Source organism: Lygodium microphyllum, chromosome 24 (genome assembly GCF_053477565.2).
Source record: "Lygodium microphyllum isolate KBCC chromosome 24, Lygodium_microphyllum_v1.1.10, whole genome shotgun sequence".
NCBI classification, from domain to species: Eukaryota; Viridiplantae; Streptophyta; class Polypodiopsida; order Schizaeales; family Lygodiaceae; genus Lygodium; species Lygodium microphyllum.
Genome location: NC_141158.1, coordinates 45,713,977 through 45,731,623, shown reverse-complemented (window position 1 = coordinate 45,731,623; position 17,647 = coordinate 45,713,977). Strand labels below are relative to the sequence as shown.

At 39.1% G+C, this 17,647-nt stretch overlaps 1 pseudogene; it reads right to left on the bottom strand.

Moving 5' to 3' along the window:
- The window catches only part of LOC148015036 (putative methyltransferase PMT26 pseudogene), a 66,056-nt pseudogene extending 49,068 nt beyond the window's left edge, over positions 1-16,988 (bottom strand).
- Between the last annotated feature and the right edge of the window lie 659 nt (positions 16,989-17,647).

Sequence of the window (17,647 nt, the reverse complement as noted above, 5' to 3'; positions counted from 1 at the left end):
TGAATGCCACAAGCTGGTACGAGCTGAAAATGGTCCATGCGGAGTCACATCCAAATGGAATGCGATGGTTCTCAGTTTTCTACGAGTTGCCATATTGGACCCACTTACAGATCAACCACTTGTTGGATCCCATGCATATTTTAATCAAGAATGTGGGAAGCTTGCTATCGGACCACATCACAAGAAAGAGAGACACTATAGGGGCACAAATGGATTTGAAGAAGGTAGGTAAGATGGAGGCGCTGTGGCCACAGTTGAGTGCTGATGGTCGCGTGCAGCTGTCTCGTGCTCCTTGGGTTTTTTCCACTAAAGAAGAGTGCATTGTGAAGCAAATAGTCAAGTCTATCTGCACTCCAATGGGTATGATGCGCTCTCTCAGGTCTACATTTTCTAAAGACGACCAATTATTAGGGCTAAAATCCCATGACTGGCATAAGATATGTCAAGTTTGTCCTATGAATGGATTGTAATTGGCGTGCGCATTTCGCTATTTGGAGTGTGGCCATTGTTCATAATGCTTTCTCATTTGTAGCAGTTTGTACTACTGATCGCGATCGCGGGATGTCTTACTCTAGAAATACGAGGGGCCATTTACTCTTTGTGGACTTTAGTACAATGGAACTCACATAAGGAGATTAAGAAGTCCTCTATTGAATCTGTGAGGCGGGGAGGAGTGGAGACGGTGTGTCTCTTTGAGAAATACCTACCTACTAGCATGTTCACGATACAAATCCACCTTCTTGTGCATCTTGTAAATGAAGTGGAGATTGATGGACCTGTCCATATGTGATGGATGTTCTTCTTGGAGTGCTTCATAAAAACCCTGAAAGGCTTTGTGCGACAATGAGCTCGGCCAGAAGGTAGCATGGCTGAAGTTTGGTTGGTGTCTGAGCGCTAGTGCATATTTCACAATGGCTACCAACGGTGGATCTAGACAACAAAATGCTATGGTTGCTGAAGGACGATGATAGATGGACCGGAGATGTGGTGGTTGGAAATGGGGTAGAAAAAAGAATGGATGCTGCAATGGAGGAGAAGGTGAATTGCTCTTGTGTGTTGCACCATGCCTCTATGGAGACATGGCTCACCGGGCACCAGATCGCTAGGCAAGATCGAGAGGAAGCACGATCTGAATTTAGACATAGTACATGCCATCGACCAATTCGATATCCCGAGGGCATGGATGAGATGCCGCGGTTCATGTCAATGCGATGGTTGCATGGAGCTTTGACCGCAACATCTCACGAAGGAGCGGAGGTCTCAATGGAGGCATGGGAATTCTAGAGCGGAGGTCTCAATGGAGGAGTGGGAATTCTCGAGGAGATGTAGTCCAAAGGTGATGACGTGTATAGGATTTTTCGTATCTATATTTTATATACGACAACTAATTTGAGTGTTTCAATGTATAGTACAAAATATATAGTACAGCGTGGTCGCGCAGACGGCATTTTCATGTGGAGCGTATTGACAAAATGCGCTCCACAATGGATTGTGGTATCATGGCAAGGTTCAAGTAGAAGAGCTGATGACGAGCAACAGATCCAAACATGGTTATAGATGAGATGGAGTATTTTGAAAACTTGCAAAGTATTGTGACGATGGATTACTGTAGCTTCTCCATGATACTATTCTATGTGCAATGGTTCAAAGTGGTACTTGAAGGAGCTGGAGCAAAAGTTTGACGAGGTCCATCTGGATTTCTCGAAATAGATTTTGAAAAAAAAAGGACAGATTTGTGCGACACCTTTGTGTTGTTGGCCCATTGTGAACAGGTGCATGAACTCATTTGTTTGTTAATTGTATTACCACATGGTACATGTCACAATAGTTTAATCTCTCTTGTATGTGTTTGTGAACATGTAATCTTCTATCCAAACCCCCGACAACCTCGATGGTGATATGTTATACCTTCAGCTCTCCAAAGTGTGAGAGTATATGATCAAAGCGATGTTCCGAGCATAGATGAGGACAATATGCAAATAGAGGGGTCCATATTGCAAGGGGTGGAGTCCACTGAAAGCTTGGAGCATGTAGAGGAGCCAACATTGGCTAACAATGATGGAAATATAGGAGTCCAAGAACTCTTTGAGAACGAGGTGGACTTATCCTTTTGTGGTGGCATGTCTATCGACCTTCCAGTGTATGTGGAGTTGTGTCAGGAGATTGACATGGGACCATAGGATACTTCATACTTGGAGCATCCACTTACTCAATTCATTGACTAATCGCTTATAAGGGTACATAAGATATGCATTTTAAGTGAGATCATTTTTTAAGGATTTATATTACCGTGCTTTATATGATTTAATTGATTATACTAACATCATTTTTTATCAGTGCACGTGACCTTTTTGGATACTTAGATAATTAGGATGAGTAGAGGGATGACCAATGAGGAGTTGCAGGATATCTTTACGTACATGTCTCCAGATCAGATGGTGAGATTCAAAGACATGGCAGACCAAGTGCTGTCTCGGACATCATTAGGCCACTCTATTAGATCTATTTCTGCGCGATTAGATGCTTCAGCTTCAAGAAGACGAGGTTGACGCTCTAGAATTGTGCCAGAGGGAGGGAGTACTTCAGGGTCAGGGGGATGCTGTAGAGATATGGAGATAGTGAGCCTATGGTCGGCACGAGATACAGGTGCTACTCCTCGCTCTCTTGGTGGTTCTAAGTGGCATGGCTCAAGTGGTTACTGTGGAGGCATGGACACGGTGTCTCCGTCTTGTCATTTTGCTGGAGTTGCATCACCTCTAGGATTTGTCACACCTGTGGGGGCACTACTCTAGTTACTCCGGCTCAGCCGTTCTGTAGTAGGTGGCACCCCTATGGGTACTACACTGATAGATACTACCCCGATCGGTACACCGGATGTACAGGGGTCTGGATATGCCTAGGAGCATGGACGTAGGTGGGAAAGGACCCATCTTAAGCATACCTCAAAGGGATATGGCTATCTTGTCGATGATAGGTCAGGAGCCATCATCATGAATGATGAGGGGAGGAGGGTGATGGCTCGCATGACAGAGTTGTATCAACAAGTTTCTCGGCACAACATCTTAGATCATTGGAAAAACATACCAGAGGGGAGCAAGGACTACATAGTAGCATCCTTGCATGAGGAGTTTTCGGTTCCAGCCACAATAGATAGATTTTCTACGGGCTGGATGATGGACTGCATACGTGCATATATGTCACACAGACGATCGGACGCACACAAGGCACTCAAGAGTGGGGCTGCAAAGCTCGAGTGGCTAGTCGCGGACGAGTGGTGCCGACTGAGGGAGGAGGCTATAGATTCTCCAAGACATTGGAGTCAGCAGCGCGAGGCGGCGAGGGCACGACTAGAGGCCGAAGTGGTCCATCATCTTGGAAGTGGCCACAAGACATATCTGGAGGACTTTGTAAGTTTTTCTTTTGTTTGCTTGCTTTTTTTTTTTGCAATATCCTTTGTATTGAAAATCGTGTTTCTAATAGTTAGTATTTTGTTTTGTTTGCAGCACTCCATTACAAATCACGATCTGATTGGCCTTGAGACTCGATATGCAGAGAGGCACGGTCTCATTGCATTGATCGACCGATCGTATAGATGCAGCGGCCCTGTAAGTCACTCATCTTTCTTGTCCGTAGTTACCATGTTTAATTAGAATGGATTATTGTATGGTGGACGGATGTGTAGTTGTTTTTTTTTTTGCAGAGTCCGTTCGATACTCCTTTGCGATGCGACGAGCTTTCGGATCGCGAGGATGTATAGCTCGCCCTTGGATCCTTGGAGCTCACACACCCTTCTTTTTTGGTCACCTGATATGTTTAGACATTTTCTATGTAGTAGTGATATCTTGCCATGATTGTACCAGTCGCTTTCATTATGCGATCATGTATTTATTTCATGTATTAGTGTTATGATTTAAGTACACTTTGTTTTTGTTTACACGAGCATTGTACACAGTGCAGAAACTATTTTGTATGGCCCAAATAAAGCACACATTGCTATGCTGCCCTGCCACAAATTTTTTTTCCCCTTGTTACCGTTACTATTAGCATCGCAAATTTACCTACACACGTCATTATTAGCATCGTTATTGGCATCATTATTAGCATTGCAGAGCGTTGTTATCAGCGTCATTATTTGCGTCAGCGATGTTGATAATGACTCTAATACTGACTGTTCTATAGCGTTGCCAATAACGACGCTTTTTGCGACAATGGGGGAAAATTTTATTATTTACATTTTCGTTGCTTTTAACGTTCGTATAAGGCCTATATCTTGTAGTGCTAGTGTGTTCTCATGGGACATAACTGTGGCCTACTACTAGGTTGTGAGGGTACAACTATCTCTCGAGAGTCTAGGTCATCAGCTAATTCCCTTCTGTTTAGCTCCTCATCTAATTGCATTGGCAATTGCTCTTGGTTGGGCATTTTCTCTAGGCTTTTGTCCTTACCCATTGTTGAAACATGACTCCGTTGCTTCTTATCCGTGTAGGTGTTATGTTTAGAGTTGTTTTTCTCTTACTCAGGAGGTTTGGGTGACTCTAGTGTAGAACCAAGAGACATTTTAGGGTTCTTGTCATGTAGACTTGGACAAGAATCAACTGAGGAATTCAAAGTTGTATTGATTGGAAGCATAGAGATCTAGGATTACAGGGTCTTGAGTGAGATAGAAGACATATGCGCTAACATCAAGAACCGTGCTCCCTACTCCTAGCCTGCTAGCCACGTTAGATCTTCTTCTAGAAGCAGTTTATTATACAAGGGATGTTTTTGGACAGTGGTAGAAAGCTAGACCTCATGGACCACTGCCAACAATTGCAATGAGGTTGGAGCAACATACTTGGGATCATGTATTGATGTTCAAAGGGCTTCCCTTTGCTCAGCAAGTGTCATTAGTCCGTGGCCAATTTTTGCTACCAAACTTTGATTGGAGTACCATTTATGCACAAAGTTGCCTTTTCCTTTTCCTTTTCACTTGATTACTTTGAGCTTTTTCTTTTTTATCTTACATTGGGTAGTATAGAGTAAGGGTATCAAGCACAATTCTCTAGCTGTGGCCTTTGGATGTCCTTTATGAATTTCTTAGCCATAGCTTCATAGTGGGAGTAAAATTTTGTTGCTCACCCCAAGTCAGGGGTTCGGCTATGAGCTTCGTGTGCTCTAATGTTGGCCTTCCCATGTCCACATGGATGTACACACGTGTGATGGCTGTTAGCTTGTGATCAAGCTTCATTAGGCACTTCATCTCTTGTTTATTGGTCAGGTGCGTCATCTCCTTGGCCAAATCTTCGAGAGATTTCTCCTCAAGCGCCTAATCTCTAGGTGCTTTAGTAGTGCTAGAGGTGTCAAGGATGTTGGTTGTGACACCTCTTCCACATGTGAATTGTTAAGGACACATTCCACAAGGGGCATTGTCACGGCCAAAGGCTGTGAATGCTTTGATTTTTGATTGGAAGTAGTAGTGGCTAGCTAAGTGGACTAGATACTATTGGTAGATTACAGTGTCAAGTCCTTAGGAAGATCAGAAGTGGTCGTGTCTTTTGTTGCCCTTTGTGCATTCACTTGTGTACATCGAGCATCAGTTGAACTAGTCACGATGGATTACATAGGCATATCCTTAGGCTGAGAGCTAAGGATGGTGTCATATCCCACCTTGTGGACATTTGGAAGCTTAGATGGAGATAGAGATTGGAATTGAGTAGTTGCACTTGGTGTTTACTGTTGTGCTTCCTGTGTCCATTTAGGGAAAGAGGGTGTAGGAGATTTGGGACTCCTAGGTGGACATGGAAATGGCTGGAAGATTTGCTCATGGCTATTAGATGATTCTGCCATTTGCTTTGTTGAGCCATCAACCTTATCATGAGCAACAATGCTCCCATGGTGATCATTATCTTCTTGGGAAGTCAAAGGCTCCTTGGGCACTACTGGCTTTTGTGCACACTCGACGGTCACATATGATATCCCCTTGTTAAGCGTGCTAGGATGAGAATCTACCTTTTGAGTAGTCATGTTTGGTTTCTTGATTTCAATTGTGAGGGACCCGGTCACTCCAAATTTTTTGACTCAAGACTTGGTTTTTCATTTAGATTTTCTCATGTGGTTCTTCGCTTTTGATACATTCTATAGTTCAACTAACAAAGGTGGTTTAGTAGGGGGTTTTGGCATCCAAATCCATCAGTTACTTGCATAATACCCTTGAGCATGTAGCAATGATTTGGATATCCATCACGGCATTGAGCTTGCTCTTCATCTATTTCTTCATCTATAAGGCTTGGGATTCTTTTGTGGTCTTCTACGATATTTGTAAGTCCAAAGCCTACTATCGTTGGCATTGTCTCCTGACATTCTTGTTTCAAGCATGGCCTCGCTCACTAGTTCTCTCTGTTCAACATGTGCTTGTATCAACTCTTTCAATAAGTCCTTGCTCTCATCACTAGACTTGCTTGGTATGTTGGAATATTCCTTGTTCTCCCTCAAGGTTTGATGAGGTTACCCTTAATATAGGTTGTGATTATCCTCACACGTGGTAGTGTCAAGTATATCCTCTGTGCTATGTAATCAGCCTCACACTTTGTTTCTCTTTTGAAGGGTCTTTCTAAGAGAGTTTTCTTTCCACAATCAGTACTATTTGGGGGAACATGAAATAGGATAGGCAAGATTTCAGCCTCAATAGCTACAAGGATTTTGCACTTCCCGATAAGTGCGTGTGGATGTCCCCCATCAGGATTAAGAGTTTCATCTGTTGGTGCAAGCTCTGGTTGGCCTAGTAGGGTCCATGCTTCATAGGTCAAGATATTGCAAAGCTTGTCGGGCTCTTTGTTCTTCATCAAGTTGCATCATAATTAAATCCAATTTTTGTTCCATCGTAGATTCAGGTAAATCACCTTCAGCCATTAAATCGTCTATATTTTGTTCCGTCATCCTGTAAAAATCCAAAATACCTCACACTCTCGAAATCTGATTAGCGGGATGAGCATAGCTCAAAGTCGGGTATACAAGGCTTATATATTTTTGTTTGGCTTTTATAGTCTTTCTCTTTTGCGATTGCGGTGTTCGTAGTCTTCGTAGAAACTGCATATGACATTCTGTGTTTGCTTGAACTGGTTCAACAAGTCTGCGTATGTGAACAGAGTCTTCTAGGGAGCAATTCCGTAATTCTGTGCTTCTGCGCAGGAACAACCTTTATGGGAGTTGTTGAAGTTAGTATGTGGTGACCTGATTAAACTTTGTGACTTGCAAAACTTGGAGTAGTAAGAGAACTTAGTGAACTTAATGGATTAAAAGCTTAAGTAACTAAGCAGCAATCTGACTATCGACAATTTTTGAGGGGGGGCCATTTTTTGTGCCGTTTTTAACGCCAGTATGTCGCGTTCACAATTCAAAGATTTTGGGGGGGCCTTAAGCTTTGTAATAAGCTTATTAAGCTTACTTAAGCTTTTGAACTTGTGGTTATGGATGAAGAGCTTATTATTCACTGTTACAAAACGACTTGAAGAAGGAGATGTTGACGTGGTCCTCCGCCTCCTCAGGCCGGTCCTTCGTGATCAGAGGCTGCAGCTAGGGGTTCTTAACTGCCAGGAATCCACCCATATCGACCGTTCGCGATGAAACTGTTTGTAGAGCTCATTCGTTCTAGGAGCTCCGTCTTCGCGCAAGATGATAAGCAATTGGAAGCTCTCGATCTCAACTTCGCTCTGATACCACTGGTGCATAGATCGGATGCCGTAAGCATGCATAGTGAGCGTCAGAAGGTTCCCAAGAACAAAAGAACTCTACTTTTTGCACACCAATCAATGTAGAAAGCTTGCACGACATGAACAAGAGACCAATTGGGTACAATCTCCCCCCATGCCTTGTGTGAGCGCTCCACAAAGCATGTATTTTATGTATTAATCATCTTCAAGCTCAAATAATAGCCCAAATTACAAAATAGCACGCTTTAGCCTTTGAGTTTGCTTTTGTGCAAAATAGAAATAAAGCTAATGGGGGGGGGGCCAAGAAGTCAAGCATACCCAATACAATGTCCAAATACAAATATCTAAATCGTGCGCCCATGCGCATACAAAAATAATAAATAAATATCAAACGCCTTTATAAATAGGCGCGACAAAATATAGGCGCCATGTCTAAGGTATGCACCCATCAAAATATAGATGATAACTCGAATACACACTATCCTCCAATGCTTTCCACAGCCACTGCTCCTATCTCTACACATCAACTCAAGCATTCACAATCGTTAGTAAAAATAATATAATTAAACCGACAAAAGTGAATACCTAGCAGTCTTCAACACATTAATAAATCAATTGGTTAGAAATCAATCCTAACCTTAATTTATCACGAGTGCACACTCTAAAGTCATAAATGATCATTAAATGTAAATATGTATTTTGTAGAATCACCCGCTATGGAATCACCCATGTACACACTAAATTAACAAAATGCCCGAAAAGGATAGGCGTCCCCATCGACTTCTCGCACAAAGAATCCACTTTGAGTATGAGCCCCGATAATTAAAGTTTACGGAATCCACTGTAAAACCTCACGGAATCCACTGTGGCACGGAATCCACCGTGTAATGTGCCTCCTGGCATCACTGCTACCTAGATATGATGTAGAATGTGGTTGATCCATGAATTGAATTAAACACGGAGACCAAAAGAAGCCAACTCAATAAAAAATAGAGGTAACTTGATAAGATTACTCCAGCACACAGAGTATCCAAGGAACTTCAGTCAAGTTAATAGACAAGAAAAGACAATGCCTCTAAAAAGAAAGAAAGACCCACATATACTCTTGGTTCAATCCATGAAAAGAGCTTTACATTTACTTTCTTCAAATAACTAAAAGAATTCAAACTGCTAGCACCTCCTCTGTATCTTATGGCTCTTTAACTCTAACAACACATCAACAAGATAATCATATTGTAGTATAATCTCTTAGATCTAAAGCTTGAGGATCAAATCCTAAACCAGCAACCTCTCAAATACTAGGTAGTCTTTGGCAATCTAGCAACATGCCTTGTACATGTAAACAACACGTGCAAATGAATGTTACATGAGCAGAATCTATGGCCTCCAGCCATATATTTCAAAAATAGTTGGCATCTTCTGCACTAAGTCCATGTGTTACATATCCTATAATCAAAGGACTCCATGACACAACATTTTAAATAGGAAACCTATCAAGCACTTCATGTGGCTCTACAAGTAAACCTCATTTACAATATATTGCTACTTGTGGGCAACAAATGTGTCCATGAAAACACACTTTTCCAATCCATGTTGGAGTAGTTCCACATCCAAGTTTTGGCCTGTTTTTGTATCTCTCAACATAGTACATGTACTAAGGAGAGATACATATATAGCTAAAATAGGTTGCATGCATGTTTTTCTTCAATCTTGTTACATGTGGCATAGATGGAGAACATGTAGTACCTCTCCATGTGTCATGTAACCAGAAGTCAGAGAATTCAAGAATTAATGGTTCCTATCATGAAAACCAAGCAGTCAAAAGCTTGTTCAGCATCTTGCAAGCTTCCATATTCGACAAGCATGGGGAGAAGGTAGTTGCCAAGAATTGGATGTGATTCCAACCTTTATTCTAGTATGAGATCAAGCATTTTCTTGTGGCATACTCTATTTTCTTATCATGTCTACACTTTTGCAAAGTGTTGGACATGACCTTGGAAATAAGACAATGTCCACACCAATCCAAGATGTTGCCCATCGTCTATTGTGACTATACTAGAAGAGCTTTTCATACTGAGTGTGTTGAGTATACTGAGATCTTGTATGAATCATACATGTTTTGGCCTTCATCTTGTTTATAAGCTAAGAGCATTAGATGGCACAATAACAATGAGCCTCAACTTGAGCTCTTTAATCTATACATGACTATCCACTTTAGTTTAAGCAAGTTCAAAAGTATGTCAATAAGATAACTAGCATGAGATCATGTCATACTAGAACCTATATAGGCTGAATGACTGCATTATGTCCCTAAATGGAGAAAGTAGCTTAGGAGGTTCACAATAATCGATGGGGATACATCAAACCTATTGCATAACACTTTATGCACATGATGCTCAAGATAAACTAATAGTGGTTGTCATCAACTCTAAAATGCATTCTCTAAATCCTATAAAATGGATCATAGGCCATGGATCATAGGCCAACTGTTGACCTTACTTGAAGAAGCAAGTGGTTTAAGCATGGAGTTCAACTATCTTATGCAATCATGCATATCCCTTAGAAATCTTAATCATTCATATTTGTATTGTTACATAGAAGACATAACTTCAAGCATAGCAATAGAACCTTTTACACCAAAAATTTGTGTTTAGTTGTGCCTAGACATGAATCCATGTGCATATATTTTATATGATTTTATAAACATGAATACATGTTCCTAGACATGAAATTTTCATATGATATTTAATAGGATTCCAAACACGCTAGTCACAAAAAAAAAACACAAACAAGCTAATTGCATAATTTTACCTATAGATTATGAAAGAGAACATAGAATAAGATAGTTGAGATAATGAAATGTCGAAAGGCTAAATGGTATTGTTCTTTGTATTCAATATGTATATAAATACATATAAGGTTATGAAAGCCAAGATTTGGCTTGTATACCATATATGGTGTTACGAAGCCGAACACGTGGAAAATCTAGCAAATCAAATCACAATCATAAACAAAAAACTTAGTGGAAAAATCTAACAAATCAAACATCTCAACTATTAAATACAAATAATATTATAATACACAAGAGGATTTGAATAACTCCATAGATTGAGAAAGACAAGAGAAAAACGCACGATTGGCCCAACCTCCCCCATGGGCAAAAGCCATGGTTTGTCATCCTTAATTATATATTCTAGTTTTACATGGATATTTACATTCATATCTTACATATAATTATAAAGAAAGTACAAATATCAATTGAAATACAGAGTTTTAAGAGTCAACAAGTATCTTATAACATGCTACAATTGCTGTAGAAAACTCTCTACTCTTAATCTTGACGATTTGATATCACCATCTCATCCGGAGCGTGCAAAAACCTCCAAAATGACTCTTGAAGCTCTGAATTCCGATTCTAGATGAGAGAGCAACAAAAAAACTCAGTTTTCACTCTCTTCCCCTGTTTTGCATGCAATCCTGTTGCTTTTATAAAGAAAGCTAGAAAAGCCTTCTAAACTTAACCACATTAAAAAAATAGCAAGGTATTCCATAAAGAAAGCTTATTTCAATAAAAGTATATCTTAAATCTCATATTTTAAAATAATCTATATTTTAAAAATAAATTTATAATACTAAGGACAATGATCTAATTATTACTAAAGAAGTTTAAACTTATAACTTACAAATAGAGTAATAATTTTAATAATACAATATTATATAAATACATAATATTATATATTATACTTAAGATAACTAATCATAATTATAAAATTTACACTTGGACGCTACTTGCTCTACACATCAACTAAAGCATTAACAATTGTTTATAAATAAAATAAACAAACAATAGTGAATACCTAGCAATCTTCAGTTACAAATAATTAAAATAGGTTGGAACACTGTCCTATCCTTAATTTAATTGGTGTGCACACTCTAAACTTATAAACATCCACTATTTTGATTTGTATTTTGTGGAATCACCCGCTGTGGAATCACCCACGTGCATATTAAATGAATCTAATGCCCAAAAAGGATAAGTGTCCTCGTCAACTCTCGCACAAGGAATCCATCTCATGTATGAGCCTCGAAGAATACATATAGTTTTACAAAATCCACTGAAAAACCTCATAGAATCCACCGTGGAATATGCCTCCTGGCATCATATCCGCGGGGTGGGATAGCAATTGTCCTTGATTGCTGTTAGCTGCTCAATGTGGAGATAACAGTGTAGGGTAAGCACTAAGGGCACTTATATATTAGACAACTTATATATTCTTATGAATCAAGTTAGTCTATAACTAGAGAGTTGGAGCTTATAAGGAATTTTACAAAACATTTACTTATGACTAAGACTAAAATTTAAAAAGAAACATATTAAAGATAAGGCTAAAGTTGGATAAAATACTAGTCTCTTGGTAAAAAATAGTAATATTCAAGTTCTATAGCATATTTAGATATGATTATCTTTTAATATATGCATATTTAGACAAAAACATGTCTAATATAAGTTTTAGATATTTGTACAAGCTAAAACTTTTTCTTCGGGAGTATACTCAAATTCTGAATGGATTAAAAGCTATCCTACTAGGAAAGTAGATGCATGTATAGATTGAAATTTACAAATTTAACCAAGTCTAGGTTAACTACAAGACCTACTTTCAAGATAAATAACTTTCTTTGTAGATAGAATCAAGTCATGATGATAGCTAAAGAGTTGTAGAGAAGAAAAAGTTCTACAATTCATGTCCCTATGATGTATTACCAAATCTGAAGGTAAGGTCATAAAAAATAGGGCTCAAAGTTGGCTACTACACAGTTTTCTGCATACTACTGTGAAATTTACATTCAGGGTCACTTTAAGACTCAAATAACTCGCTAAATATTTAGAATTTGTAAAATATATGTCTAATACCAATTGTAGACCTTTTTGAGGACTAAAACTTTTATTTTACACCATCCTCAAAATATAAACCAGTAAAAAGTTACATGAAAAATAGTTATTCAAGAGAATTTTTATAGTGAAACATATGCAATAGCTAGACTACTTCAAAGTGCCTCTTCTATATAGACAGTTACATAAATAAAGACTTAATATGCTTAAACTTGAAACTTTTATAAAATTAAAAAATCTATGATTTACTATGAAATAAACTTCAAAAGCTTTTTTGCTATAACATCTTGCTTGTATAGCCAAGTCCATGCTATAATCAAAATTCAGAGAATAACAAATTGGATCAATTCGAGTCAATCAATTGTCGATATAAGAATGTCCAAAACACAAGAAATGCATCTACAATATTCATCTGTAGTGATTTGTCTTGTAGATTGCAATTGTTCCACGGTGTTCGCCTTTATACATTGATATCATACAGTCGAAAACTCAGAGCATAGCTAGGCTCTCATACAAATGTTACAAAGCGCAACATGTGGGAAATCTAGCAAATCAAATCACAATCATAAACAAAGAACTTAGTGAAAAAATATAATAAATTAAACATCTCAACTATTAAATACAAACAACATTATAATATATAAGAAAATTTGAATAACTCAATAGATTGAGAAAGACAAGAGAAAAATGCACGATTGGGCCCAACCTCCTCTCTGGCAAAATCCATGTTTTACCATTCTTAATTATATATTATAGTTTTATATAGATATTTACATTCATATTTTATATATAATTACAAAGAAAGTACAAATATCAATTGAAATACGGAGTTTTAAGAGTCAACAGGTATCCTGTAACATGCTGCAATTGTTGCAGAAACTTCTCTACTTTGAATCTTGACGTTAAGAAATCACCATTGCGTCCGGAACATGCCAAAACCCCCAAAACGACTCTTGAATATCTGAATTCTGATTCTAAGTGAGGGAGCAACGAAAAAACTCAGTTTTCACCCTCTTCCCCAGTTTTGCGCATGATCCTATTGCTTTTATAAAGAAAGCTAGAAAAGCCTTCTAAACTTAACCACATTAAGAAAATAGTAAGATATTCCATAAAGAAAGCTTATTTCAATAAAATCGTATCTTAAAGCTCATATTCTAAAATAATCTATATTAAAAATAAATAAATTAATAGTAGTAAGACATTGATCTAATTATTACTAAAGAAGTTTGAACTCATAACTTACAAATAGAGTAATAATTTAATAATATCATATCATATAAATACATAATATTATATATTATACTTAAGATAACTAATCATAATTATGAAATTTACACTTGGACTTACGCTAATGTCCAATGCTATCCAAAGCCACCGCTACCTGCTCTACACATCAATTGAAGCATTCACAATTGTTTATAGATAAAATAAACAAACAATAGTGAATACCTAGCAGTCCTTAGCTACAAATAATTAAAATAGGTTGAAATATTGTTCTAACCTTGATTTAATTCGAGTGCGCACTCTAAACTCATAAATATCCATTAATTTGATATGTCTTTTACAGAATCACCCACGTGCACACTAAATTAATCTGACTCCTGAAAAGGATAGGTGTCCCTGTCAAATTCTCACACAAGGAATCCATCTCATGTACAAGCCCCGATAAATACATATAGTTTTACGAAATCCACCGAAAAACCTCACAGAATCCACCATGGAATATGCCTTTAGTTTTACAGATCCATCGAAAAACCTCACGGTGTCGAAGGGTTTGTGAAATCAATGTCGCATCCACAGAGGACCTTGACTAATTTCATGATAGAAGATCAATCATACATATAAGCAAGATGAGAGGATTTGTATGTTGTAATAGATCCGCCAAACTCCCAACAAGACCTCATCTTCACAGACATATCACCAGCAGTTGCAATCTGACTTCTGAGGTAATGTAACTGTTGAGCAACAAGTAAACTGAATGGTCCAGGGCCTGTGCAAATTCAGTCTTCTGCCATGATTACAGCAAGGGAAGATACAAGTGGTTGGAGTGAAATCACTGCCCATCTGTGAGAAACATACTTCAGTTAGCCAAAGATTTCCACTTTGGATCTATCTGGGATAGCATCTTTCAGGAAGCAGAAATGGTTATCATCCATAGACAGAAATTTTAGTTTTTAGCTTCTCAAGTTCAGAAGTAGGATGATCGGGATCGAGGAATCTAACACATAAGATTTGTTTTACAACTACAAGGTCCTTCTGCTCATCAAAAATTTCGGGAGAGAATTCAACTCCTTCAATCATCTTTAAGCTAACAATCTTAAACTTATCTCTGATCTGCTTTTTGTTCACTCAATTAGCATGCTGGATGAATTTTACATTCGTTGTAACGATAGATTTCCCAGGTGAAAGAACACCGCTAGGAGGTCACATAAAACAGCTCTTTGGAGCTGTTGTTTGGAATTTGAAAGTAATCAGTGAGTGGCTAACATTTTTTATCCTCGCAGCACTTGTGGCTTGTTTTCCTGGTTCATATGGGAAGTAAAGCTTCTTGTCTGGTTAAAAAAAAACCGAGCTTATGCTTGTGCAGAGACAGAGCTCTGACTACAACTCTAACGAGTGCTGAATCACTAGAATTGTCATGTTGCTGTAGGTGAATGCCTGAATTGCAGACTTCAGCTCAGATAGGTGTTTGTGGTCATGGCATCTCTGCACCACCTCCATGGAATCCCCAAAACAAACCACTATTTACAACACTGTGGGGAAAAATCTGTGAAGATGAAGAAGAGGGAATCTCTGGACCCTGCATCTTCAGGATGAAGGTAAGGATCAATTAAACTGTCTCGCAAGGTCTCCAGAAACTGTTCCTCGCACGTCCATGTTGACCTACTATAAGTACCCAGAATCCCCAAAAACAAGAGCGACCCCTCAAGCTTCTTTATCTCTCCTAACGCTCAACGAACCTCCGCTGGTTGTGCTTATCGATTCAGCTCTTTTGGTTCTGATTCTTTCTTGCTAAATCGGATCTGATGAATCAACTTTGAAGCCTGCCTTCATCCACGCTTTTTCCTCCATTCTTCCCCAAATTGGCTTCCCTCCCCCGAACCAAAAAAAGCCCCCTTTTTAGCCACTCTTCCTTTTCATAGCATACCACACGCAAAAAAGCGGCCTCCACCTTTAGCAAATGTCATCCGAATCTCCCATTTGAGCAACTCCAACAGACCTCAGACTTCCTCAATCACATAAGCCGTATCTCTGATTATCGCCCACCCCTCTGGCCTCAACAGACGGTCCATCTCCACAACAATAGCGGTGATGTTGCACCTCTTTTTCAGCCTGCTAAACAAGTGATCAGCATGAAGGAGATCGTAAGTTCTCGGATAGGAGCTGAAAGACTTGCACCAATCATGGTACATTCCAAATAGACTACGATCAAAATTATCGGCAGTGTATCTGCTGCTGAATCGAACTCTACAACATTCATCACCCACAGAGGTCGCGGTTTTAGTGCCATTGTAAATCCCCCATATACATCCCTCATGTCCATCACATTCCTGATTTTCTTCCAATCAATTCCCAATCCTGTAATGTAAGACTTCTGGATAACACGCTGCCAATGCTCGTAATCAGACTGATAATGAGCTGGTGCCGCTTTTCCATATACTCCCTTCTGACCTTCCAACCATGTTGAAGCTATCTTGAGCCGCTCGGCCACTCCAGGGTCATTCAAGACCGCGCACATCCTCGTCAGAGGGTAACTTGTGGATGCAGGCAGTCATTGGTACATACCATGCAGCATCGGCTTTATCATCTAGATTGCAGATAGGAGGGAAATTCTTTTCCCAGTTCTCATAGCAGGAGTTCGTCGTTGGCTTCTGAAAGACAGCGATACCAATGCCCGTGGATGAATCTATCGCCTTCGCTACAAGCTCCCAGCATATTGCAGCTATTAAAGTCACCATTTCTTTCCATATAGCGACGTCTTCCTCGAGTTTCTAGTAAACTGGTGGCGTGGACCAAACGAAATATCCTCTTGGCCTCAAGACCCGGTTGAGCTCCAAAAGTAGCTAACCACCTTCAATATGCCAAGGTACTCTGTACCACGTGCAATGGACGACATCATACACATTACTAGGAAACACAAGCCTTTGAGTCCTCATCACTGTAGAAATGGTAGGGATTCCATGCTCAAGGGCAAGCTGCACTTCAGCCTCATGTTCATCCTTTAGAGCAAAGGACATGGTCAGCACATCCTTCTCAAACATGAGTCCTCCAAAACTTGCAACAAAGCATTCCAACAGCAAGTAATGGATCCAAAGTTGGCATTTGTAAGAAAAGCAGGCTTGAGGTTTCCAAATTAGAAACTTTACTGAAAATTCATTGGTCTTCTTGAACTCCCTTGTCGATACCATTTGTATCTTCAGCATAAGCAAACAACTTGAGAAGCTCGGGAAAACCATACTCATTGCAGATCTACAACCCATTCTCCTTCTAAATTGTTTGTAACAAATATCAGATTCAATCCCAAACAGCGCTTGTCTCTTCTGTGAAATTGAACATGAACCAACTGAAGGCAAAATGTTCAAGTCAAGCAAAGCACAACGTCTAAGTATGTACAAAGTAACAAATGTCACACACACAACTTTTTGGTGGATTTCACACCTCAGATTCGCAATAGTACGACATCCACCCCCTCTAATCCTGCGCATCCTCCGAATGGGCCAACTACCCATGATCGTTATGATCGAGATCCACAAACAGATCAATCTCTTCTTTATGCATTTCCGGTATATCAATAAGATTATCTGTCATATCATCTGTCTCTTCTATCGGAGTTTCTTCTCGTTGTTCTCTTGCAAATTCTTCCAATGCATAATCTTCATCATCTATTTTCTTAAAAATCTTGATTCTTTTTCCAGCAATAGGCACTCTAAGCACTGTCCCATCCAATTCTGTCAGCTCATATGTTGCATTATCAAAGACATGTCTGACTATGTATGACCCAAACCATCTTTTCACCATCTTTAGAAGTGCAGTATGCTGATTTTCAAGGCTGCTATCAAAGACCAAT